Genomic DNA, 27,187 nt, shown 5'->3' on the forward strand with positions numbered 1-27,187 from the left:
GGGTCGCAAAGAGTCAGACATGACTGAGCGACTGAACTGAACTGAACTGAACTGATATTTATCATAAATTGATTTAACCTTAATTAATTTATTCAGTAAATACTTGCTGAGTGCTTCTCTGTGCCAGAGACTATTATATGCTGTGCATACGTGCTAAGTTGCTTCAGTTGTATGAGGCTCTTTGCAACCCCATGGACTATATGTAGCCCGCCAGGCTCCTCTGTTCATGGAGTTCTCCAGGCAAGAAAACTGGAGTGGGTTGCCATGCCCTCCTCCAGGGGATCTTCCCCACCTAGGGATCAAACCTGAGTCTCCCGCATTGCAGGCGGATTCTTTACTGCTAAGCCACCAGGGAAGCCCTATTATATCCTAAGACACACGTTAAATAGACTTGATCCCTCACTTTGAAATCTTTACATAGTTCACTCATAAATAGAACACAACTGAATTCTGATAAGAACAGAGTCATAAAGTATGTTCCTCTTAAAACTTAAGTTTAGTTGTATAGATAAAGTATATACAAAAATGAATAACAATAACATGTGGCACCTTGCAAAAAGAATTAAATGAGTATAACTGGCAGAATTACTCTCAAACATATGAGAAGAGAAATCTGTCTCTAAGATTTGTGTTTAAAAACAAGTCTTTTGTAGGAATTATTTCCTACTAAAACTTGATGGAGCTCAAACTGTAAAAGGGGGCTTGGGCAGTGGGGGGAAGAAGATTTAAAAAGAGCATTCTAGTTGCAAGGGAGGACATCAACCATAGGTCAAAACCGGTTTCAGGAAAACTGTATTCAAGGTATTGGGGTAGACAAATATGTTAGGCAAAGTCAATTTTATTTTTTGAATGTTCAATGTGAAATGCAGTTGTTACCAAATAAGGGAATTTTGTTTCCTACACAAAAGGACATGACAGTGAATAAAAAGTGAATACAAATGGATAAAAACATACAGGAAAGTGGAACAAGCCAACAAATCTTTGGAGAGACACTGAGCTGTCCTGTGCAAAGCACTCTGCTTTCCCTCGACAGCAGAAGCTGTTGGAATCGTCCTCAGATTTCCTTCTGTTGGCCAGTGCGTTCTTCCCATGGCTGCCATAGACATGGGCTGCTAAAAACTCACAACTCCTCCCTTTTCTGAAAATTCCCCTTGACTTAACAGGAATTACGTTGACTTGTAATCCATGTGCCATTATAGATTGCTCTTGCTCTGGAAATTACACTGTATGGGCAGCCAATTACTGATTGAACTTGAAGTTCTCCTCATGGATGCCAGGAAATTGATAGTTCTGGTGTGCACTAGCATAGCAATAGCTAGGGTTTTCACAAATGGTAACCTGAGATAAGATGCCGGAGGAAAGACATGTATTAACATACACAAAATCTTAGGTGTTTGAGAAGTATGGAAGAAATTGCTAACCAAAAGGGACTGTGGAGTTAAGAGGTTATTTCTATGAGCTGTCGATGCATTAAAGAGAGAACACAATAGGCATGGATCTACTTATCATTAATCTAATATGAACTGTGAAAATGAGATGGCTTCCTTGGCACCATTGAGAGATTTGAAACTTCAGCATTCTAAGGGCAGACAGAGGGAAACATCTGGGCCTGGAACTAACAGAGAGAGGACCCTGAGACATTGAATGGGGGTTATCTGAGGACCTTGAATGCTCAGGTTTTCCTGAGTCATCTAAAGCATCCAAAGGAGCCTACTTTTCATTGTTTGAAAATACAAGTTTCTCTTTAAGACTGCTCAAATGCCTCCACATAGCAAGAGCTTTATAAAACAATGTTTTTTTTCTCCTGGATCTGTTCTCAGAGCCCTTCCTGAACCTTAAGCCCATATATAAACACAAATTGGCTTCCCAGGTGGCATGAGTGGCAAAGAATCTGCCTTCCTTTGCAGGAGACATAAGAGACACGGGTTCAATTCCTGGTCCTGGGTCAGGAAGATCCCCTGGAGGAGGGCATGACAACTCACTCTAGTAATCTTGCCTGGAGAATCCAATGGACAGAGGAGCCTGGAGGGCTACAGTCCGTAGAGTCACTGAGAGTTGGACACACTGAAGTGACTTAGCACGCATGTATATTAGCAGTCCCAAACATCAGTACCCCCAATTGACAAACAGCTGTGGCTGCTAAGGACCGAGTGGAATTTTATGCTAAGAGAACCATGGGATCTCTATAGGTGGGAATCAAGAGAGGATAATGCATATGCTAGACTGAGGGGAGTGGAATATGGAAATAGATAAGGAGTGTTACTAATATGGAGCATTCTCTCATAACATTGGATTTAACAACCTGGCAAGGTCTCTTGGAGAATATTTTAATAGTCTGATGGGTTAGCCCTCAGAAGCTGGGAAAAAGTGGTGGCCAGATATTTCTGCTTCCACTTAAAATTTAGAAGCTTGGAAAGAACATCACTTCCACTGTAATAAGATATTTTCTTGAAGCAATTAGTTAGCTGTAGTCATAGGATAATCAGATGGTCTAGAAATCACAGATGCCCTTACTACCCACATCCCAGTAAACCTAGGTAGGGAGAAATAGCTAAAATTTCACTTAATTACTAAAGGTGAAATGTGATTTAGCAAGGTCATGCATAATACCGGGGAGCCCCAGATACATGGATAGCTTTAATTCACTCAATGTCCAGAGTTCAGCTCAGTTGTAGAGGGAGCTGAGCTGTCAGATGTTGGAGTAGTCAATTAAAGTCACAAAACAAAAATGAAAGTAATATTTACTTTAGCCACTTACTCTGATGGTACAAGCAGGAGTCTAAAACCAGAAAAAGTGTAGACGCCCACCTACTAATCCCTCCCCCACCCTGTAGAGGTACAGGCAGATAGACACAGACCTGGGAATCCTCTCACTTTTCAGGGAGCTCTGAACAAAAGCTAAAAGGCTCCTGCAGTTTTATTGGTGGGTGGGGTCTCTGGGAAGAGGGAGGAGAAGGGGGAAGAGTGGAAAAGCACTCAGTTCTGAGTAAGAGTAGAGAAAAGTATCTTCACAGTTTCCTAATAAAGATACCTCCAAATGAAGGCACTTGGGCCAGGAATGAAGCTATGCATAAGAGCTTGGTCAGCTAGGGGTTCCTGAGTCCTTTACTGTAATTCCTTTTGGTATGCAACAAATTTCTATGCGGGGAGGGCAGTTTTTAATTTCATAACTCTTGCTTTTATATTTGCCTATGGTTGGACCTGAAACATAGAAGGCAATGGCAACCCACTCCAGTACTCTTGCCTGGAACATCCCATGGATGGAGGGGCCTGTTAGGCTGCAGTCCATGGGGTCGCTAGGAGTCGGACATGACTGAAGCGACTTAGCAGCAGCAGGACCTGAAAAATCATACATAGATTTCTTGGCAAACTGCCAAACTCCACACTCATAAGGTCATCTCCATGAACTTTCAGTGGAAGTAGAAAGTTGAAACAAATAGAAAAAACTTTCAAGATTATAGATTTAATCACTCAGTACCAATAATTAAATTAAGTTGTCTAAATATCTCAATCAAGTGTTAGATTTTCAGAATAGAGATTTTAAAAAGCAAAAACTATGGTGTCTACGAGGAATTCGTTTAAAATATAGAGACAGGGACCTCCCTAGCAGTCCAGTGGTTAAGACTTCACCTTTCAAAGTAGGGGGTATGGGTTCAGTCCCTGGTTCGGGAGCTAAGATCCCAAATGATTCTCAGTCAAGAAACGAAAACATAAAACAGAAACAATTTGTGACAAACTCAGTAAAGACTTTCAAAAATTTTTTTAAAGAAAAAATATAGATACATGTATGCATAAAGTAAAAAAGGAATGGAATGGTATGAGGACATTGACCAAAAGAAAGATGAACTAGTTATATTACGATGGACAAAGTAAACTTTAAAAAAACAAAATTTTTACAAATAAAGAGAGATATTACATAATAATAGAGTCAATTTAGAGAGAAGATATAACAACTTTAAAATGTATGTGCTCCTAACAACAGAGTTTTACAAATCATAAAATAGATAAACACCAATGGAACTGAAATAAGAAATAAACAAATTCATGATTAGAGATAGATATGTTAAAGCCCCATACAGTAATTGATACACCAAGTAGACCAAATGCCGAAAGGATATAGAACAGGACTTAGGAAATTATGATCCACGGGCCAACTACTTGATTTTGTAAACAAGGTTTTGTTAAATCACAGTCACATTTATTTATTTATATATCACTGAGGTTGCTTTCATACACATTTCAGAGTTGAACAGTTGCCAGAGAGACAATATGACCCACAAGATTAAGATATATACTGTCTGGTCCTATAGAATAAATTTTCTGATTCCTGATATGGAAGAGTTCAACAACACTCTGAGAAGGCAATGGCACCCCACTCCAGTACTCTTGCCTGGAAAATCCCATGGACGGAGGAGCCTGGTAGGCTATAGTCCATGGGGTCGCTAAGAGTCAGACACGACTGAGCGACTTCACTTTCAATTTGCACTTTCACTTTTCACTTTCACTCACTGGAGAAGGAAATGGCAACCCACTCCAGTATTCTTGCCTGGAGAATCCCAGGGAAGGCGGAGCCTGGTGGGCTGCCGTCTATGGGGTCGCACAGAGTCAGACACGACTGAAGCAACTTAGCAGCAGTAGCAGCAGCAGCAGCAACAACACTAGCAATCAACTGTGTTGCTAGGGAAGACTTGACAGTTCCTTGGACAGCAAGGAGATCCAATCATTCAATCCTAAAGGAAATCAACCCTGAATATTCGTTGGAAGAACTGATGCTGAAGCTGAAAATCCAATATTTTGGCCACCTGATGTGAAGAGCCAACTCATTGGAGAAGATCTTGATGCTGGGAAAAATTGAGGGCCAGAGAAGAAGGTGACAGAGGACGAGATGGTTGGATGGTATTATTGACTCAGTGGACTTGAGTTTGAGCAAACTCAGGGAGACAGTGAAGGACAGGGTAGCCTGGTGTGCTGCAGTTCATGGGGTCAGAAAGTCGGACACGACTTAGCAGCTTAACAGCAACAAGAAGAAGTACATGGAAGCAAACTAAAAGTCCAGCAACAGAGGGATGAATAAAGAAGATGTGGTTCATATATACTCAGGTACATATGTATTCCTTTCATAAAAAGGAATGAAATTGTGCCATTCGCAGAGACATGGATGGACCTAGAAACTGTCATACGAAGGAAACTAAATCAGAAAGAGAGAAACAAATATCGTATATTAACACATATATATGAAATCTAGAAAAATGGTAGAGATGAACTTATTTGCAAAGCAGAAATAGAGACACAGATGTAGAGAATAGTATATAGACAACAAGGGGGGAAGGGATGGTGGGATGAATTGGGAAATTGTGATTGACATATATATATGTGTGTCATATATAGCGTAGCGTATATATATTATATATATATACTATTGATACTATGAATAAAATAGATAACTGATGCAAACCTACTCTACAGTGTGGGGAACTCTACTCAATGATCTGTAGTAACCTAAATGAGAAGGAAATCCAAAAAGAGGCCGTATACATATACGTATAGCTGATTCACTTTGCTGTACAGCAGAAACTAACACAACATTGTAAAGCAACTATATTCCAATCATTTTTTTTTTTTTTAAAGAAGAAGCAAGTGAGCATATTTACTGAATGAGCATTTAGGTCAGAACAGCAGCTAGGGATCTGACCCTCAGAGATCATTGAAAATGTCTAATGGATCACAATGTTTTGGGTAGCAAGATAGATGGGGAGCCAGCCAGGATAAATATGTATGTGTGTATGCATGCATGCTCAGTTGTGTCTGACTCTTTGTGATTCTATGGACTATAGCCTGCCAGGCTCCTCTGTACATGGGATACTCCAGGCAAGAAACCTGGAGTGGATTGCCATGCTCTCCTCCAGGGGATCTTCTCGACCTATATGTACAGCAAAAATATTTTATTTCTTTCACCAAACTCGCCAGATTCTCTTATTAATACTAATACTGTTCTTATTTATTCTCAATTTATTTTCTTTTTAGATAATCATAACAACAGTAAAAAAAAAAAAAAGGTCAGTTTGATTCTTCCTTTAAATTTAGCATAAATTTATTTATTTTTCTTATTTTATTCCATAGACCAGAATTGGTAGCACAATGCTGAATATTTGCAATATGTTACTTTAGCAGAAGTGTATGAAGAAAACTAAAGCTTACAAAAATATGTAACTGAAAAAGGATGGATGATTTGAATTATCTTTTTAGATAACTAGGAATTTTTGTTTTGCTATTGCACTAAAATTTGACAAGTGGTAGATAGTAGCTTAAAGGATAGCAACAATGTAAAATATGAAATCATATCAGTAAATTTTTCATACTCTTTCACATTAAACTCCATCAGTTTGGGCTTCTCTGGTGGCTCAGTGGTAAAGAATTGGTCTGTCAATGCAGGAGACACAGGTTTGCTCCCTGATCTGGGAAGATGCCACATGACACAGAGCAACGAAGCCTGTGTTCCACAACCACCGAGCCTGTGTTCTGGAGCCCGGGAGCCACAACAACTGAGGCCACATGCTGCAAATACTGAAGCCCATGGGCCTAAGGCCATGCTCCACACAAGAGAAGCCACCGCAATGAGAAGTCTAAGCACTGTAGCTAGAGAGTAGCCCCCACTCTTCGCAACTACAGAAAAGCCCACGCAGCAAGAAAGATCCAGCACAGCCAAAAAGAAATAAATAAATTATATACATATAAAAAATTCATCAGTTTATCTTTGCACTTGAAATATATACTTTACCTAAGCATGACAGTATAACATGATGAGTTGATCATTTGGAAAATACCGGTTCATTGAGTTACACAGCTCTTCCAAATATTAGCATATTTCCTGATACAAATAAAACAGGAACTTTTGTTATTATCTCATCAGACAAGACATTTAGAACTGGGAAGCTGTCAAGTTTATGGTGGTGGAGACAATTTACCCAAATTGTAAAATTTTGTTCCAAGACTCCAATTTTATTATTGGCAACAAGTACTGTTAACTGTTTTCCTTGATATGACAGACTAACTTTGTTTATTTTCAAAAAGATCTGCCAAGTACCAAAATAGGAATAACCATGGTTTATCTGTCAGTTATTTATTTCAAGTAAAAACATTATGTTCCATGAATAAGTGGCTGATTAAGCTAACAACTCAAAACATCATATAGGTATTTTCCTTGAAACAGCTATCATAGTGCCATATGCAGCACGAATCTTTATACATGCTTCCCACATGATTACAAAAAATAATTTTAAAATGTATACCCAAGGGTAGAGATTATAAATACAATCCATCCCTCTATATCCACAGTTCCACACTCATGGAGTCAACCAATCAGGGATTGACAATATTAGAAAAACATTTTTACAGAAAATTCCAAAAAGCAAAACTTGAATATGCAACGCACCAGCAACTATTTACCTAGCAATTTGCATTGTATTTGCAACTATTTATATAGCATTTATATTGTATTATGGACAGAAGAGCCTGGAGGGCTACAATCCATGAGATTGCAGAAGAGTTGGACACAGTTTAGCGACTAAAAAAACAATGTATTACAAGTAATCTAGAAATGATTTAAAGTATATAGAAGAATGTGCATATCTTACATGCAAATACTACATCATTGTATATAAGGGACCTGGATATTCACAGATTTTGGCATCTGTAGAGGATCCTGAAATCAGTTCCTCACAGATACTGAGGGATGACTGTAATTAATAATTTTTATTGCTTCCTTCAGGACACTTTGAAGTATAAACTGGCCTTTTAATTTTATTTATTAACTTTTTTTTACAAATGCATAGTGATTAAAATGCAACTTCCCTGGTGACTCAGATGGTAAAGCATCTCGCTTACAATGCGGGAGACCTGGGTTCCATCCCTGGGTTGGGAAGATACTCTGGAGAAGGAAATGGCAACCCACTCCAGTACTCTTGCCTGGAAAATCCCATGGACTGAGGAGCCTGGTAGGCTACAGTCCATGGGGTCACAAAGAGTCATACACGACTAATGACTTTCACTTTCACTTTCAGTGATTAAAAAAGATTCAATTATCAGTTTGGTTTGTTACCACTGCCTAGATCATTCAAAGATGTCAGCAGTTACACCCCATTTTTGCTTTTGTATATAATACAGTAGAAAAGCTATTAACTTTCTACTATCATTATGAAAATTTTTTTGACATTGCGGATTTTTATTCCTGTCTCTTAAACAGCTCTTAAGCTATCACTCAGGTCTTATAGTCTCTGAGTCACTTTTCTGGTAGGGGTTAGCTCATCTCACTGAATCCATGCTCTTCTCTGGTCTGAATGTTTCCTGACTTTCTTTCCAGTTCAACAAAGCACATAAAGTAATATTTTCCTATTTTTATCTAAACTTTTTGGGTGTTTATAATGGAAATTTATTCAGGATGTTCCAGCATATTCTCCATCCACTCTTCAATTCACTTCGTTTTGGACTCTTTATCTAGGAATCCACTGCTCTTGTCATTCTGCAATTATATATTCTTTTTTATGGCTCCATTTTATTCAGCTTCTTGACTAGCATCTATATAGTTATGGTGCCCTCTTTAAACCAGCTCTAGCTTTTTGATTGCTTGTTTACTTCCCATCAGAAATGTCAGTTCTTATTAGAATCCTTGATTAGCAGTCTTCCTCTGCCTAACTATGCGAAGCATGACTTCATCTCAGGGCTTTTATTCACACACACACACACACACACACACACACACACACACACACACACACACACACACACACACACACATATATATATGGAGGCACAGCGGTAAAGACTCTGCCTGCCAATGCAGGAGATACAAGAGACATGGATTCAATCCCCGGGTCTAGAAGATCCCCTGGAGAGTAGGAAATGGCAACCCAGTCTAGTATTCTTGCCTGGAAAATTCCATGGATAGAGGAGCCTGACAAGCTACTGTCCAGGGGGTGGCAAAGAATTGGACACAACTGAGCACACACATATGTATGTTTATATGGCATTCCAAGATTTTGTATTCTAGATTTTTCCCTACTTGCCAGTTCTCCTTTCTTTGCTCCGATTCATATATCCAATTGTCTATGTGGGACACTTATTGAATATTTTTATGACTACTTAAATTTAATGGAAAGTGAATGTGTTAGTTGCTCAGTTGGGTCCATCTCTTTGTGACCCCATGGACTGTAGCACACCAGGCTCCTCTGTTTATGGAATTCTCCAAGCAAGAATACTGGAGTGGGTAGCCATTCCCTTCTCCAGGGAATCTTCCCAACCCAAGGACTGAACTCAGGTTTCCTGCATTGCAGTCAGATTCTTTACTGTCTGAGCCACCAGAGAAGCCTATTATAATATACAACACACCATGTGGCATGTATGAACTTAGTTCCTCAACCAGGGATAAAACCTATATCCGCTGCAGTGTAAGCACAGAGTCTTAACCACTAGATCACCAGGGAAGTCCAGGACTTAATATGTCCTTCCCAAATTGAGAGACCCCCCAAATTGATTTTCTCTACTCAAACAAACAATGTTTATTATGCAAATCTTACACATGCACTATTACGTTTATAGTTTTTGAAATATGCTAATAAAACAAACCTAATAATTGACTACTTAATAAAATCACTAAACATTACCAATAACATTGAATCTCTACTTGTAGATGCTTCTCCCTGTTCTTACTTACCCAATAGCTATCTTGAACTTTTTAAATTAGTCATTCTCTTGTTTTTCTATAGATTTAGGCATACAAATATACATATATATATATATGTTTTGTTTGAGGAATTTATAAAAATAATATAATTTCTGTATGTGTATAGGTTAACTTTTTCACTTAAAATTTTATTTATAAGATTTATGTCGTTAGTATAATACCAAGTCATTTTTCTCATTTATGCATAATATTACTCTGTGTGAATATGCCACTATTTATTTGTGAACTCTCTTGCCAATGGATGTTGGGTTATTTTCAGCATTTTTGCTAATGAAAGCATTCTGTAAGATGTCCTAGGCTCATATTTGGCCCATTTCATGTTTGGTGGCTTGATAAACCACCTGAGAATTTGCCAAGCTCCTTTCCAGAAGCTAGTCTTATGCAAGAGTTTTTATAGACTATATCCCTAAAAGTAGACAGATGTTGTAGGGAGTATAAATCTTCATATATAATACTAAATTATTGTTGAAATAGCTTATTCTAATTTTCAGTCCAATCAACAATTTATGTAAGTTTCTGGTTGTTTGATATGCTTTCAAACACTTGGTATAAATAACTGCTTTTGCCAAAGTAAGTTGTATAAGAATACATCTCATTGAAGTCTTCATTTTCATTTTCATAATTACTAATGTGCATGAACAGTTCAACTAACCAAATTTGATACCTCTGTTAAGAAATGCTGGCTCATATTTCTTCTGTTATTTATTTTATGCTGCTTGTCTTTTATTTTTTTAAATTAGTTTATTTATCTATTTTTTAACTTTACAATATTGTATTTGTTTTGCCATACATTGACATGAATCCACCATGGGTGTACATGTTTTCCCCTTCCAGAACTCCCCACCCACCTCCCTCCCCATCCCATCCCTCCAGGTCATCCTGGTGCACCAGCCCCGAGCACCCTGTATCATGCATCGAACCTGGACTGGCGATTCATTTCACATATGATAATTTACATGCTTCAATGCCATTCTCCCATATCATCCCACCCTCGCCCTCTCCCATAGAGTCCATAATACTGTTCTATTTATCTGTGTCTCTTTTGATGTCTTGCATACAGGGTTATCTTTATCGATTAACTAAATACCATATATATGAGTTAGTAGAATGAAGTAAGCCAGAAAGAAAAACACCAATACAGTATGCTGTTTGTCTTTTTTTAAAAAAATTGATTCCAATGAATATTTCATATACTCTAGATACTGATTATTTGACATAATATGTGTTATAAATAGTTTCTAGATTGCCTTTTCCCTTATATTTTTTAGCTATTGGTTGCCTATATAAGATACAAAATTATAGTCAGCTATATTAGTAAATATGCTAATTTTTATAGATTTCTTATTTATTTATTTTTATCCATTTCCCCAATTAGACTCTAAATTCATGGAATGTAAGAGAACACTTGCATTGTTCAACATAGTATCCTCAGTTCACGTCAGAGTTCTAGAAGCAGTCAATTAGGTATGTGTTGAATGAATGGAATGAGTTATTCCTACCATCTGTAGAGACCCATAAGTAAAAATTAACAATTATTAGCTTAGGTATTCATTAAGTAAAAACATTTTTGTATATGTATTCCCAAACCAGATGCTTCAGAAAAATCAAAGAGATATACAAGGTTGGCTCCCTACCCTGGAGGCATTTTCATAGACACAAATCACTTTATTTTCATGAGCTGAGCCATAAGCCCTTTATTTAGTCTATTTTAAGCAATAAGACTGCTCTAAGTATTATTTTTTAATACCTACAGCTATTTTTAAATCACTTCGGCATTTGTTTCGCTGGTAGTATTTGTTATGTAAAACAATTTTAATGTAGCTTATATCTCCAGGAAATTATTATAACACCTGTGTCTAACTTTACTGAACATTCGGAAAATTTGCTACTTGTTCTGATTCCATGAATTACATATTTCAAACATTTTAAGAAACATTTGTGGTGCAAAAACAAAAAATATAACACTTTTATTAAGATGTGGAAAGTTTATCAACACAGTTAAATAGAAAACTGATTTTATTCTTTTTAACATGGAAAGTGCCCTCTTTCACATGAATTTTTTAAAAACTCAACACAATCATTATATGAATAAGGATATAGCTGGGAATCATGCCAAACACAATGAAGTAGACAGTTAAAGAACATAGAGAAGATAAAGAGTTTTCCTTATAGAACTTTCAATATTGCCTTTTAATATTGTAATATTGCCTAGGCAAGACAAATGTTGAAAGCAGCAAAAATGGCATTCACCCACCAGAGTTTCTACCCATTGACTCATCCATAGCTCTTTACAATTCATAATGATAACTACCAAACTGAATGATAGAGATACATCTTAAGAATGCTCTAAAAAACTAGATATTATAAGTGAATTCCTTTTGTTGTTATCTAAGCACAAGACAACAGTAATTTTATTAATCACAAGGCTACATTTAGCCAGATAAACACACCATAATCTTGCAATGTAAGTATACCATCAGTTCAGTTCAGTTCAGTCACTCAATCGTGTCCAACTCTTTGTGACCCCATGAACCACAGCACACCAGGCCTCCCTGTCCATCACCAACTTCCGGAGTCCACCCAAACCCATGGCCATATGTAAGTATACCATCAGTTCAGTTCAGTTCAGTCACTCAATCGTGTCCAACTCTTTGTGACCCCATGAACCGCAGCACACCAGGCCTCCCTGTCCATCACCAACTTCCGGAGTCCACCCAAACCCATGGCCATCGAGTCAATGATGCCATCCAGCCATCTCATCCTCTGTCATCCCCTTCTCCTCTTGCCCTCAATCTTTCCCAGCATCAGGGTCTTTTCCAATGAGTCAGCTCTTCGTATTAGGTGGGCAAAGTATTGGAATTTCAGCTTCAACATCAGTCCTTCCAATTAACACCCAGGACTGATCTCCTTTAGGATGGACTGGTTGGATATCCTTGCAGTCCAAGGGACTCTCAAGAGTCTTCTCCAACACCACAGTTCAAAAGCATCAATTCTTTGGTGCAATATGAAAAGGCAAAAAGATAGGACACTGAAAGATGAACTCCCCAGGTCAGTAGGTGCCCACTATGCTACTGGAGATCAATGGAGAAATAACTACAGAAAGAATGAAGGGATGGAGCCAAAGCAAAAACAACACCCAGTTGTGAATGGGACTGGTGATAGAAGCAAGATTCGATGCTGTAAAGAGCAATATTGCATAGGATCAATATCACAGTAATTTAAGCCTATACTCCAACCACTAATCCTGAAGAAGCTGAAGTTGAACAGTTCTATGAAGACCTACAAGACCTTCTAGAACTAACACCCAAAAAAGATGTCATTTTCATTATAGGGGACTGGAATGCAAAAGTAGGAAGTCAGGAAACACCTGGAGTAACAGACAAATTTGGCCTTGGAGTACAGAATGAAGCAGGGCAAAGGCTAATAGAGTTCTGCCAAGAGAACACACTGGTCATAGCAAACACTCTCTTCCAACAACACGAGAAGACTCTACACATGAACATCACCAGATGGTCAATACCAAAATCAGATTGATTATATTCTTTTCACCCAAACTTTCACCAACCATATTTGGAGTTTTGATAAAAGTGTCATACATCAAAAACAAGGCTAAAATATTTAACTGAATATAGTTTTAATTGATTTTACTAAAGAGAATTGTTTAAAAGAAGAAAGAATAAAACATGTTTCAAATAGCAGGTTATTTTCAGTAAATCTAGCATTTGTCGTATCCCTAAGAAACTAAGTTCTTCATAATTTTTAAGGAATAATGGCAAAAATAGTCATTTGGGCAAAGACGGTATCAGACTGCAAGTATTAATGAAATAATTATACATGTAATTATGTTAAAATTATGAATTAACATAAATTGATACATGAAATGTAACATATACCAAATAGGTTTACCTATATATTAGTATATACAAAACTATGTGTATATTTTTGCATATATATGCATATATATGTCTGCATATATACAGTTTCATATTTACGTGCATGTGTTTATGTGTTTCTGCCTTTTCATTTGAAACAATTATCTTTTTTTATCTCTAACTGTATTCTTTGTTCACCCTAAGTCCCACATTTTATACTTTTTACCCCTCATTTTCTTGCACTCTTTTCTTCTCTTTAACTCTGCAGAATAGAAGAGGACAAAAGTATAATTCTGAAACAATGAAGTGCAAAGATTATAAATCTCTCAATAGCAGTTTCTGTCTGGTTATAGTCATCAATATTATTTCCTAAATTATCTCTTTCAGGATGGCTGGTGATAAACCAGCTCACCAACAAATCTTCCCCAGGTCTTTAAAGCTAAGAAACAGAGGTCTAGTGTTTGAATTCAGGCCTTCTAGATTAAAACTGTTTGATCTTCATCACTGGATTTTGATTGACATAAAGTAGACAAGATAGATTTTGTACATACTGTGGATTATAATTAGCATTTTTCAGAAATCAGCTGAACATGGAAAAGAAAGGAATTGGAGTAGGTAAAGAAAATGCCTGAAACAGTCAGGGAAAGAAATTATAGTAATCAAAGGAAGTTCACATGAGTATACCAGACAGAAAATATAAATCATATTAGATTTTTTAACAGATGGAATTCAATGTAGGTGATTGTTTACACTGGTGTTAGAGGCAAGGAGAATTAATGCTATGACTAAATATATAATTGCTGGAAGCAGCTACTACCTAGAGCTGAGAGAACAAAGAGAAGAAGTTGCAGTCATCAGAACCTAGAAGCTCAGAGGGAAGTTTCTATGGATTTAGAGTTCAGACCCCTGAAAGCCAGTGTGGCTGGCTGCTGCAGGGAAACAACAGAGCTTGTTCTGTGTATGCAAGAAGGAGCTGGATGCTGGAACCAGCTGCTGCGAAGATGATGCTGACAGGAATAGCAAACACATGAAAGAAATTATATTCTCCCTTCCTCCTACTGGCCAATCTCTCTGCATTGCTACTGATGGGTACTAAAAGGAAGTCCAGTAGTATAGGAGAAATGCAATTTGCAAATTCTTCACAGATTTTGTTTTTGTTGTTTTTTTTTTAAAGAGAGATTTTTGTTGACATATGGCAGAAACCAACATATATTATAAAGCAATTATCTTCCAATTAAAAATAAATTTAAAAAAAGAGTAATTGTTTCTGAGACAAAACTAGGTACATAGTTAGCACAGTTATATAGAGACCATAGGCAGAGTGAATAGCTTAGAGGTGTGAGTGCTGATGGGGCAGATAATAAATACAGAATTGAACCAATTGTGTAAAGCATTTGTGAGATACATAAGTAGAATGCATGTGGTTGAATATTTATGTATATCTGCAGAATAGGAGAAATATCATTAGCAACATAGACATCATTCATTCATTATTCATTTGTTCATTCATTCATTCAATATACCAGACATATAGGTAATAATAAACCATAGGCTGGTTTATAATATCCAGATAAATAAGAAATACTGAGAAAAAAAAGTTATGGTTGTAAATCCTAGGATCTTCATTTGTAAAAGGCAATCTAAAGAGGCTCAGGATATTTACTGCTTACTAGATGTTTGGCCTTGGCTACTTGGCCCTCTTGTACCTCAGTTTCCTTTTTTGTAAAATGAGGATAAAATTTGCTTCACAGGATTGTTGTGAGTATTAAGGGAATCAATGGCAGACACTTAAAATAATGCCAAGTACATTGTAAGTGTCTATTCAGTACTATTTTTAGTGTGGTTACAGGAACACCAAAATAAAAAGAGTCAGCAAAGTTTTTCTTACTACTGTTAAGGAAGATTGGAAAGTAAGACATGCATATTGAATCTCTACAAGATCAATTTGTTTGACTACTTTTGCTCCTGTATATGGCTGCACAAGTTGTGTACGACTCAATCCAATATATGCCAGTCACATAATGGTATCTTGCAATGAGACAGCCAAAGTAATTCTCCACTTGGTTAAAGTATAAAGCTTGTTTTCTGCTTGAATGCTTCCTATAATTATTTAAGACTTTTGATACTATACCACTTGCTTTCTGATTTGTGAGAGGATCCATGACAGAATAAATGGTAAAAGAATGAAATCAAATGAATGCTTTAAACTTAATTTAGAGATTTCACTAAAATAGTAAAGTGAGACATAATTTGAATGTGAATTCAGCTTTCTAAAATGCAATAAGATATTTTTCAGTTATGTAGAAATATTCATGAAGAAAGATGCATGTGAAAAAATGTATGATAAAATGCAAGATGGGACTTCTGATTGATAGGGAGCTTCAAAATGCTGGATGAGAATTTAGATATTTCATAATTCAGTCTACTTTACACTCTACACTTTTACAAAAGGAATAGCTTGGCAAATAGATGCTAAAATCACTGAGGACGATGACTGCAGCCATGAAATTAAGAGACGCTTGCTCATTGGAAGAAAAGCTATGACAAACCTAGACAGTGTATTAAAAAGCAGAGACATTACTTTGCTGACAAAGGTCCATATAATCAAACCTATGGTTTTTACAGTAGTCATGTATGCATGTGATATTTGGACCATAAACAAGGCTGAGCACTAAAGAATTAATCCTTTCAAACTGTGATGCTGAAGAAGAATCTTGAGAGTCCCTTGGACTGTAAGGACAGCAAACCAGTAAATCCTAAAGAAAATCAACCCTGAATATTCAATGGAAGGACTGATGCTGAAGCTGAAACTCCAATACTTTGGTCACATGATGTGAAAAGCTGACTCACTGGAAAGGACCCTGATGCTGGGAAAGATTGAAGGCAGGAGGAGAAGGGGATGACAGAGGATGAGATGGTTGGATGGCATCACCAATTTGATGGACATGAGTTTGAGCAAGCTCTGGGAGTTGGTGATGGACAGGGAAGTCTGGTATGCTACAGTCCCTGGGGTCACAAAAAGTCAGACACATCTTAGTGACTGAACAAGCCTGGCATACTTTCACAGTAAAATTCTTCTCTCTTACCTTATTGTTAGAATTAACAGATATAGTTGTATTATTCAATACTGTGCCTTCAGAGCTTCTCTGAGATATATATAAAAAATAATCTTTGCCATGATTCAGGTATCTTGTACATAAGAGAACTATGAAAGTTTTACTTAATGGCTTGCAGTACAGATCATTCAGAAATAACTTTTTCAGCTTTTCTTGTCTCAAACTCACTTTATATGAATTTCTTCTATTCCAGTTACTTGGGGGTCAAACATATTTGAAACGCTAGTTAGTATACTTCAATTCTGGAGAAGGAAATGGCAACCCACTCCAGTATTCCTGCTGGAGAATCCCATGGACAAAGGAGCCTGGTGGGCTACAGTCCATGGGGTCGCAAAGAGTCAGACACAACTGAGTGACTAACACACATACTTCAGTTTGCCTAGAAATGTGGGAGAAATATGATGTATAGAAGAAGACGGCTTATGCTTGAGTATATAAGCTACAACCAACTTTACCCCTGATGATTTCATCTTTACCCAAATGAAATATAAAATTGGGCAAATTTTGAAGTGTGTAAGTAAAAATAATGACTTAGTTGTTGTCACTATTGGCCTCAAAAGGGAGAATTGTACAAACACCTGAGAAAAAAAGTAAGGAATCAAAATGACAGAATATACAATCTTTAAAAAGAAGAGAGCCAGGTCAAAGTATAACTTTTATCTTTTTTTAATTTTCTAGGATTGGGGACAAGGGGTGTGTCTAGTGTTTCACTTTTCTTGATGACTTAGAGTTGAAGGGATTCTTTTAACAAATACTTTAATGCTGAATGCTGTTCAATCATAATGTAAAAGTTTTCAAATTCATATTATGCAGAGCCTGCAGACAAGGTCAATTTGCCATCTCCCTAAGTGCCAAATGGTTACCATTGTTTTACTTCATTTACTAAATTGCATATGTACATGTTATAACCAATGTCAAGAAATAAATATTCAGTACTATCTGCCATTCTTCTTCTGTCTGTATTCAATACAAATAAAATTTAACTGCTATATTTCACTAGCAATTGTGACATTTTATTGTTTAAATGAAAATACATGCTAATGAATATTTGTTCTAGAAATCAGCATAAAAATCTATATTGTTATTTAGTGGTATTTATCTCATTATTCCTGACATAATTTTATATAGAGATTAAAGTAGCCATGTATGTTTTGCCAGTCCTCTGAAAGAATTGTAATTTAAAGTATTAGTTATATTTCCTTATTTACTCACTTCAGATGCCCAGAAATTTATGGTCTAGCTCTTAAAAAAGCCAAATATGCATAATAATAAATGTAGAACAAATTTGATCTGAAAAGGAGGTTTGCAAGGATTTTTCCTCAAAGGTAATAAGAGAATAACACAAAATGCATGTTCTAGTTCTATAATTCTTGATTTACAAACATCATTATCAACACACAACATAGATTTTATTGCAATTAAGAGAAATCTGTACTTTGTTTTCACTGTATTTTTGTAGATAAGAGAACATTATAATATTTAGTCAACATCAGCTCTGATGTTCTCTGAGAAAAAAGAATCTATAAGTGCATGAAAGTAAGTTAAATGAAGTTATTCATAATTGATATTGGAAGGAAAAAATGACAGACTGACTTTGATTCAACTTGACTCACATGATGAGATTAAACAATAATACACTTGAAGTGAAGGGTGGTGAAATTTGTATTACTACAAAGTCAATTTGATCGGCATAATCATCATCTATGTAAAAATACTAAATTTCTGCGAGTGGCAGGGCTTGGCTTAGTAATCTAGGAATCCAAATGAGAGAGCCTAGACTGCCTGGAGCCAGAGGTTTAAGTCTTGTCAGCCAACCCTTTCTCTTTCTGAAGCAGATAAACCGGGTTCTGAAAAGCCAGCTCTTTGTGTAAGATGGAATGGGGATCTCTCAATGACACCTTCAAATCATGGCCTGACTCTCTTTGGGGATCTTACAGATTATTTTGTCTGTCTTATGCAACAGAACAGCTTTGTCTTTGCCACATTTCTGAAACCCCAGACCAAAATATCAAGTGGGCCAACAATCACAATATCCCAATAAAGAACTTGGAATTTTAACTATTTTCATCTCTTTTACCAACATTGATTTTTTTTTTTTTAGAGAAATTAAGAATAGGAGAAATAAGCTTGTACATCCAGAAAGATGACCTCTATAATGAGATATTTATAAACTACTTTGGAGTTAGGAGTTGAAAAGGAAACAAAAAGCATGAGTGGGAAATCCATGGTGGAACTCCTGGGTCAGAAGGCAAATTGGATTCAAGGAAATACAAGAGCTGTGGACCTCAGGGGAGCTTTTAATCACTCATCTAATGCAACCTGGCATAGGCACCTCATTAAAGGAAGTCTTCAGTTATTCAAATGATAATGTAATAGTCCAGAAATCATCAGAAGAATTTAAGCAATGGACTGCAATATCTCAATTTACTGTTTTTTTTGTTTTGTTTTTGAAAATCGGAAGGTAAGAACAGAAATATTACAAAGTTTGTCTTTTTTCCAAAAGAAAACCAAGAATACTATTAGATTGAAAAGGCACACAGTTTATTTTAAGGTAGATGAAGTGATTTAGCAGCTTTATTAAAAAAAAGTACTTAGGTTATGAGGATAATTAATAAATAATAATGAGAACAAGATGAGACAATATACTTCTCATGTAAGTAGAAAAAAAAGAAACCAAAAATTCCTTGAAGAATTTAATGAATGAAATTGGCAAAGTAGATAAATGTTTCTTTTTTTGTCAGAAAAGATTATTAGATCTGAACCAAAACACTTTTTGACATATTTTTTATTGTTTATGCAATTAGTCAAAAGAATTAGCAATATTAGCATTTATTAAATAAAAGAGCAGCTAAGTATTAAAGGATTTAGAAGCTTCTAAATTGTGTTCTTAGGTACAGTCTACAGAAAGCATGAAAAGTGTAATAGACAATGCAGAAGCTATTCCACCTGCCTGGAAATAACTTACAGGTCAATGACGCATCACTGCTATGAACAAAACTCAGTGAAACTACTACTTCTTTGTGGACAATGTGTCATGTTTAATACCTAGTCATATTTTCATAACACTCTCAGACTGAGGCCATTACAGAATTCTTTAAAGTAAAAAGTTTGTCTCTAAATCTGTCTATGCATAAGAACAGGACTCAAAAACAAGGACATTTTCAGGAGAGTATCTGTAAGGAAGGAGCAAATAAGTCACTTCTTAAAGCCTCATATATCTATCCAATGTCAGAGTATTTGAGAAAAATCATATTTATTTCAGAAATCAAGAATTCTTTGTGATAGACAACTATTCCTTTATTCTCCAAGAAAAAGTTTCAAGACTTAGAGCAACAACAGCTGCTTTCTCTGAATGTGGAAAAGTAGCCAGGAATTCAGTCTATAATTACCTGTAATGGACATCAATTTGCCTGTCTAGATTTTTCAGTTCTCAATATTTCAGGAATTTGCAGGTGTCACAACTTTGCAACATTCAGCCATTGAAAACAATAGTAACTGTCAAGACTACTGAATTCTGACACAGAAAAGTTCAAACAGGCCACTGGTACATCACTCAACAGATGACTTTTCTCCCAAAAGCCACCAGATCCCTGAGATAACGCAGAGTGTCACAGCAACTGCAATTAAAAATTTACTAAATAATAGATTCCAACAGGAGTGGTCAAAAGAATTCTGGTTTATAAAAAAGACATTCAGAGGTCATCTGTTCTATCCTTACTGCCCTATATAATAATCTGGTTAAGGAAGCTGTCTAGCATTTAATCTTTTATACAATTTACTGACTCCACTAACTTGTATTACTTGTAAGAACCTCAAGAGTTCTTTTTAGTAAGTTTTATATTATTGAGACTATTTATGAACTAAAAATTAAAATATATAGGTCTGATATAGGGATAACTTTTAAAATTTGATATGTCTTAGAAAACTTGGAATTTATTGTGACTGACCTAAACCATTTTAAATTCCTCATAGCTCCTAGCACCATATCTTTCATAATGCATGGAATTCGTTAGGGAAGAATGCTAGAGTGTGTTACCATGCTCTCCTCATCTTTCATAATAGATGTTAGTTAAAAATTATTAATGCATTAATTATTCAAAGTAGCAATTTAAGTTCTAATTAGTTTAATTATAACTAATTTAATACTAATTAAAGCTTTTACCCAGGTTTAGTTATTCTGGATTTCTGAATGTTACATTAATGACCGGATAACGTGTAATAGTTTACTTGGCATCTTGATGCCATCCTATCAAAGTGAATTAAACTAAAAGGATGAAGATATGAATCTCTTTCCCCTTAAGTTTCAAAGGTGCATAATCATGTGCAAAAATATTTAAATTCTGCCAGTCTCATTGAAATCACATTATAAAGAGCAAAAAGGTTCATATTTTAGTAAAAAAGATAAAATTTGTATATAATCCTATAAATGTAACTAGGCTTAAAATCTATAATGTGGTTGAACAAAAACTGGTATAGACTTTTCCAAGCTTTGGCAAAATGAATTATAGCTATATCTATCGAATATCTAAATAGTTATATAAAACTGCTATATAAAAATCATATATGTATATGTAAAATATATATACACAATTTCTTCTACTCAAAGTTAAGCATCATCTGTTTAACAGTTTCTACTTTAACTTTTACCTTCATTGGTAATTATGTTGAGTATTAGATACAGAATAGATTTTAAATTTCGATAAAATCTGTTATATCACATAATGCCTAAATAACTAATTAACTGAGTCACTTCCATTAGCCAATCAATTTCAAAAGTGTAAAAGAATTGGGTGGATCAATTACCTAGTCAATGCAGCTGGAACACTCCAAGAGTTGTACAACAACATTGTACAAATTATATTGCAATTATAGAGTCACCTAAATTGTAAGTACATGATTCAGTGTGTTTTACTACAATAGTTCTTTTCTTTTTGACATAAGAAGAGTTCATGTCCTGATTTGCTTTTCATTAAATTGACCAATTATTTTTAAAAGTATGTGCTTTACCATATATTTTAGGTTTTAATTCTCAAAATAATATACTGGCATAAAATTTGTAAACGCATGCCCATTAGTTGCTAATATTTCATGTTGGAAAATAAAATTAGCAAGTTTTTAAAAAAGTTGTTTAACCATGTGTTTACAGGTATAATGTATGCGAATTCTATGGGGAGAAAAACAACTACTTTTTGTACAAGAGCTTCAAGTTTCATTTAATGGAAAGTGTTAGTAGTTTTTAATTGCCATTACTTATCATCTAACTAGTAAATAACTTCTTGTTCAGTATAATGATGAGGTAGTTGATCTTTTTCTTCTATAAAATAAATATTCTGTAACTTCAAGACCATTTGGAGAAATACAAATCTCAGAAAATGCTGCTTTTGCTTCAATAATCTAACACAGTTTCTCCCTCATTTTACTTTTGATTATTTACTTGTACTCTAAGTCATTGCTATGATTGTCTCCTCATTGTACTGGCTATTAAGCTACTATTTTTCAGCTTCAAATCCTCCCTTTTACACTTTGCTTTGTGAGATAGAGCCTGGAACTTGGAGAACTGCATTTCTCAATTACCAGCTGGCTCTCTCTTCGTTTTCACTAGAGGAAGATGGAAAGTCTGAACTAGAGAAAGGACTCACTCCTCCTGTTTGCTTCCAGTTCCCTCCTGTCAGCATTATTCCAGTAATAGTTCTTTATCCTGGCAGTTGAAACTGATTCCAGTTTGCAGTTTGCCGTCCACCTTCTTAAAACCAGGCTTACTGGGTCTCCTCAGAAATAGTAGCAAAAATTGGCTGGCACCCTCTTTTCTGAAAACTCAATCTCAGATGGGCAGGGCCCTCATCTGACCTCCTGAGGTACCAGCCTTCACTGAGCAATGTCCTTTTCGCAGAGGTCTGAGTCTCATCACTGAGGGCAAGATCCCTCCTTTAAACTCTAGGCTGCCTTCCAATGTTAACTTTCTGCCTTTGTTCCCCAGCAGCCCTGCTTTCCTTAGTTACTACCTCTGTGATATCTCAGTGTTCCCCAACTGCTTTTCCACTTCTCCAGTACTTACACAATTTCTCACATTAAAATGCTTCTCTACTAAAATCACTGGTATTTAGTTTTCTGGCCAGACGCTGATTGAGCCCTCACTAATTATGGCCCATCATTTAGTTACTTTTCCTAAGTGTTTTTAAAGCCAATAATTCCATTTAAAGCCTACATTCATGATTTAGTTCATTTGGCTACATCTAATTTTTAATTGAGTAATTATAGAAATGAAGAGTTGGGACAGATTTTAAAGATCATCTAACCCAATGCTAATATGGAAAAGCACCTGAAGTCATAGAGCTCTTTGGGGATTTTTGTACCCATGACAAAAGAAATATTTAATTTTCTTCATTCTCAATGCTGACATATTTAATTCTCTCATATGAACTGGAAACATTTCTATCAGGATAAATATGAGTACATTATGACTGTGCAAAATAAATTATATTCTGAAGTATAGAAAAATAAGTTGGTAGTATAGCATAATTTTCCATTTTTAATTACTTCCATTAATGCATATAAGTATTGATTTATATGTGATATAGTTTGCTGATACTTATTAGCTAGTGAGTTGGAGTAAAGGTCTAAGTATCAATACTGAGGGAGAAAAATCTTAAAATTCAGAAAATTATATACACTATTCAGTGTACTGACAAAATAACTCATTCTAGTCTTTGGAGTTGAAGACTATTTCAGAGAGTTAATCTAACACCCTAGTTGATAAACAATCTTTATTTCAAACAATAAATAGTAACTAAATTATAAAGTAAAAATCCTATGATAAAACCAATGTACTTTTTATTATGTGGCAAATATTTAATATTAGGATGGAATGTGATTATATTGGGCTTCCCTTTATTTATTTTTTCTGATTTTATTTATAAACATTACTCAATTATGTAGGGCTAAGTCTGGGAAAAACTGTCAGCATGCAGAAAATACAGCTATCAGTTTGAAAAAAGGTAAATTGCAATTGAATTAAAATATAAGTTAGCTTGCTTGTAAGATTCTCTGCTGAACAATGTCAAGGCCTATGATAAAGGAATGAGACTTCTTTTGTAACAATTCATAAAATTTCAACAACATAAATGCCACTAGAAATAGGTCAAATTTTAAAAGAAATATTTTAAAAGGGTTTACCCTAGATAGGGGGCTTCCCAGGTAGCTCATCAGTAAAGAATCCATCTGCCAAGCAAGAGACATGGGTTCAATCCCTGGGTCAGGAAGATCCATTGGAGTAGGAAATGGCAACCCACTCCAGTATTCTTGCCTGGGAAATCCCACAGACAGAGGAACCTGGCAGGCCACAGTCCATGAAGTTGCAAAAGAGTCAGACATGACTTAGCTACTAAACAACAACAACAACCCTTGATTGGATTTATAAACAAAATTCAAATTTGCAGTTATTAATTTTTGTAAGTGATAAATCTAATAATTCAGTTTCACTTAATATGTCATATAATTTGATCTACTGTACCAATCAAAGAAAAACAGACAGGTACCTACCTTTCTTCTCATTGCATTTGAGGATCAGAAAGACTACTTAAGGTCCTGCATCAGTGTAACAGAGCAGACCTTACGGGGCTTTCCTGGGACAGATTCTTCTCCCTGTGTCCTCTGCCTGCCTCTTGTTTGTAGAAAAGCTGTAACCTCCTGGGCCTCCCCTGAGTTACAAAAGCCTGGGTCAAGAATTAATGATTGAAAGGAATGTGAACATGTAGTGATAAAAGTAGCAGTTGGGCCAGGAAAACTGGTAACAATTTAAATAGTAAAGCAGCCATAGGCAGTCAACAGAATCTTTAGTTCCCCTGAAGTACTTAGACAACAGTATCTGATGCATATTTCCTGAGTTATTTTGTAGATGCTAAAATACCCATCAAATGGAAGAAGTTAACTACTTAACGACCAAGAGCGCTTATTCCCCAGACCTTCTGGCCTGTGAGGATTGATGACGTTAACCCCTGTGACGCTGCCCTGTTACCTCACCATCAACCAATCAGAGAGTAATAGCCAAGATGATCAGGCACCCTTGGCTCCCCTTCCTTACCTCTCCTGTAATAATACTGCCCTGAAATTCAGCAGGGGAGTTCAAATATTTTGAGCATGAGCCAACCTGTTCTCCCTGCAGGACCCTTACAATAAACCTTTCTCTGCTTTAAACTCTGACATTTCGGTTTGTTAGGCCTCTCTATGCACCAGGTGTGTGATGACTCTACTTTAGACTCAGGTTAGTCTTACAGTTAATGTCTCCCTTTTCTTTATCCTTATGGCTTTATCCTTAAAGGCATCTTTAAGATAGCATAGATCTAAATCCTATAGACTTTGGGTTCTTAAAAGGCAAAAGTGATATTTTTTTCCTTAGTATCTCCTATTCCTAGAAAACAGTATTGAAAAATAGAAAAATCCTAGCAATGTTACTATGAGATATTAATTAAAATACCTTAGGTATGCTATACTCCTTCAAAATAAGTCTTGCTTGTTAAATGTTTATTCATGAACTATGACAAGCTGTTATCTTCATGTGTCACCATAACTAATACGTTAAGAAAGTTTTCTATTTTTTCCCCCATAGTTGCAGTAGAAGCAATATTGAGCACAGGAAGGAAAAAGAAGAAGAAGAACTTGTCAAATATAAGGCTTCTAACTTGTCCTCAAATTTGACAGTTGCACTCAGGCTATATTTATATTATCCACAATCAGATAAATCAGATATGCAAGATGAAAAATTGCCCTGAAGATACATGTCTTTCAGAAGATTAACTTCCAAACATCCACAGGTTAAGGTTCTTATCTATAGTTATAGAATGAAATTTTACTTAGTTAAAGGAATAGCTAATTCAATGGACATGAATTTGAGCAAACTCCTGGAGATAGTAAAGGACAGGAAAGCCTGGTGTGCTGCACTTCATGGGGTCGCAAAGAGTTGGACAGGACTTAGTGAATGAGAAACAACAAAGGAATAGCAGGATTCAGCTATCAGGAGGAAGAGAAACACAAGAATCAGTAAAGGCTCTGTTTAGAAGACAAATGTGAATAACTGCCAAACAGTTATTTCTTCTTTTTCTCTCCTAAGGTGCTAAGAGTTAGATCCTTGCTTCTCTAAGCAGAAGGAGTTCAGAAACATAGTTCCTTCTGATTTAGGAGCTCATAAACAGAAATCAGGTACCTGCCACACCCAACCATGAGCCTGTAATTGTACCTTCTCAATGAATAACTTCATCTTCCTTGAACTGACTTCACTCTCTTTTACACATCAAGTTCTTGTGTTAAATGCTAACATTGTTAAAATATATTTTTAAAAACTCTTTATTATTCAGTATAAGAAAGTATATTCCTGTGAATTTAAGTTAATTTTGTTGATCATAATTAATTTGTTTTATTGTTACTAAAAGCCTTTTCTTAAATATTAATGTATTACTGCTATTAATTTTAACATTATTCATTTTTGTAAATAATTTATAAATTTATAAACATTACTAACACACATATAATAGTTTTTAAAATCACACTGGGTCATTTAGTAAAGTTGATACTAAATAAAAGTATGTTGTCTAGATGTTAGTATAGCAAGTAATCATGCTTAAAAGACAGAAATTAGCTAGATTCATGAGTCTAAAATAATACCTAAATTTTACATATTGAATAACTTTAGCAAAGATTTAAGCATTGGAAAGTATATGAATATGAAGTAACTCCTGCAAACAGAGATTATATTTTAGGTATCATCCCATCGCTTTCATCAGCTCCCAATAGAGTGACTTATAAATAACATGTTCTCTACCAATATTAATAATGTGGTTCAAATAGTTTGAAAAAATAGATAAAGTATATTGGCATATTCTGATATGGAGGAAAGAACTAATCTTAATCTAAAAGAAGGCAAAGGAAGAGTGAATATGATCAGTTATGATAAGTGTGCAGATGTGTGCATGTGTATATGAAAGAGAGAGATGAATGGAGGGAAATTAATAATTTGAAAGTCTATAATAAAAATAACATACTATATTCAATATCTTATAATAACCTGTAATGGAAAAGAATGTAAAAAAGAATGTATATATTTATATACACATATATATGTGTAACTGAATCATTTTGCCATACACCTAAAATTAACACAACATTGTAAATCAATTATATTTGAAAACAAATTTTAAAAAGAAATTTAAAAATAATGTTTAGTTCAACAAAATTTAAAGGTTTGTGCTTACCATGCAAAATATGAAAGTCTGATGAACAAATTATGAAATTACGGATTTTTTAATTTCCTTTAGGCAGAGTACATCATGAGAAACGCTGGGCTGGAGGAAGTACAAGCTGGAATCAAGATTGCAGGGAGAAATATCAATAACCTCAGATATGCAGATGACACCACCCTTATGGCAGAAAGTGAAGAACTAAAGAGCCTCTTGATGAAAGTGAAAGAG

General features: G+C 35.5%; 1 protein-coding gene across 3 annotated transcripts in view; it reads right to left on the bottom strand.

Moving 5' to 3' along the window:
- The window catches only part of LOC145524398 (uncharacterized), a 1,208,145-nt gene that overhangs the window by 733,468 nt on the left and 447,490 nt on the right, over positions 1–27,187 (bottom strand). The window contains exon 1 of one of the 3 annotated variants that reach the window (XR_014067466.1): positions 24,267–24,407. The exons of the other annotated variants lie outside the window; for them this stretch is intronic. The gene's annotated coding sequence lies outside the window, so the exon portion shown is untranslated. Of the gene's footprint in view, positions 1–24,266; positions 24,408–27,187 lie in introns of those variants that run through there. 3 annotated transcript variants of the gene reach the window in all.

Source organism: Giraffa tippelskirchi, chromosome 10 (assembly GCF_054371585.1).
Source record: "Giraffa tippelskirchi isolate mGirTip1 chromosome 10, T2T-mGirTip1v1.2.pri, whole genome shotgun sequence".
In the NCBI taxonomy this organism is placed as follows: Eukaryota; Metazoa; Chordata; class Mammalia; order Artiodactyla; family Giraffidae; genus Giraffa; species Giraffa tippelskirchi.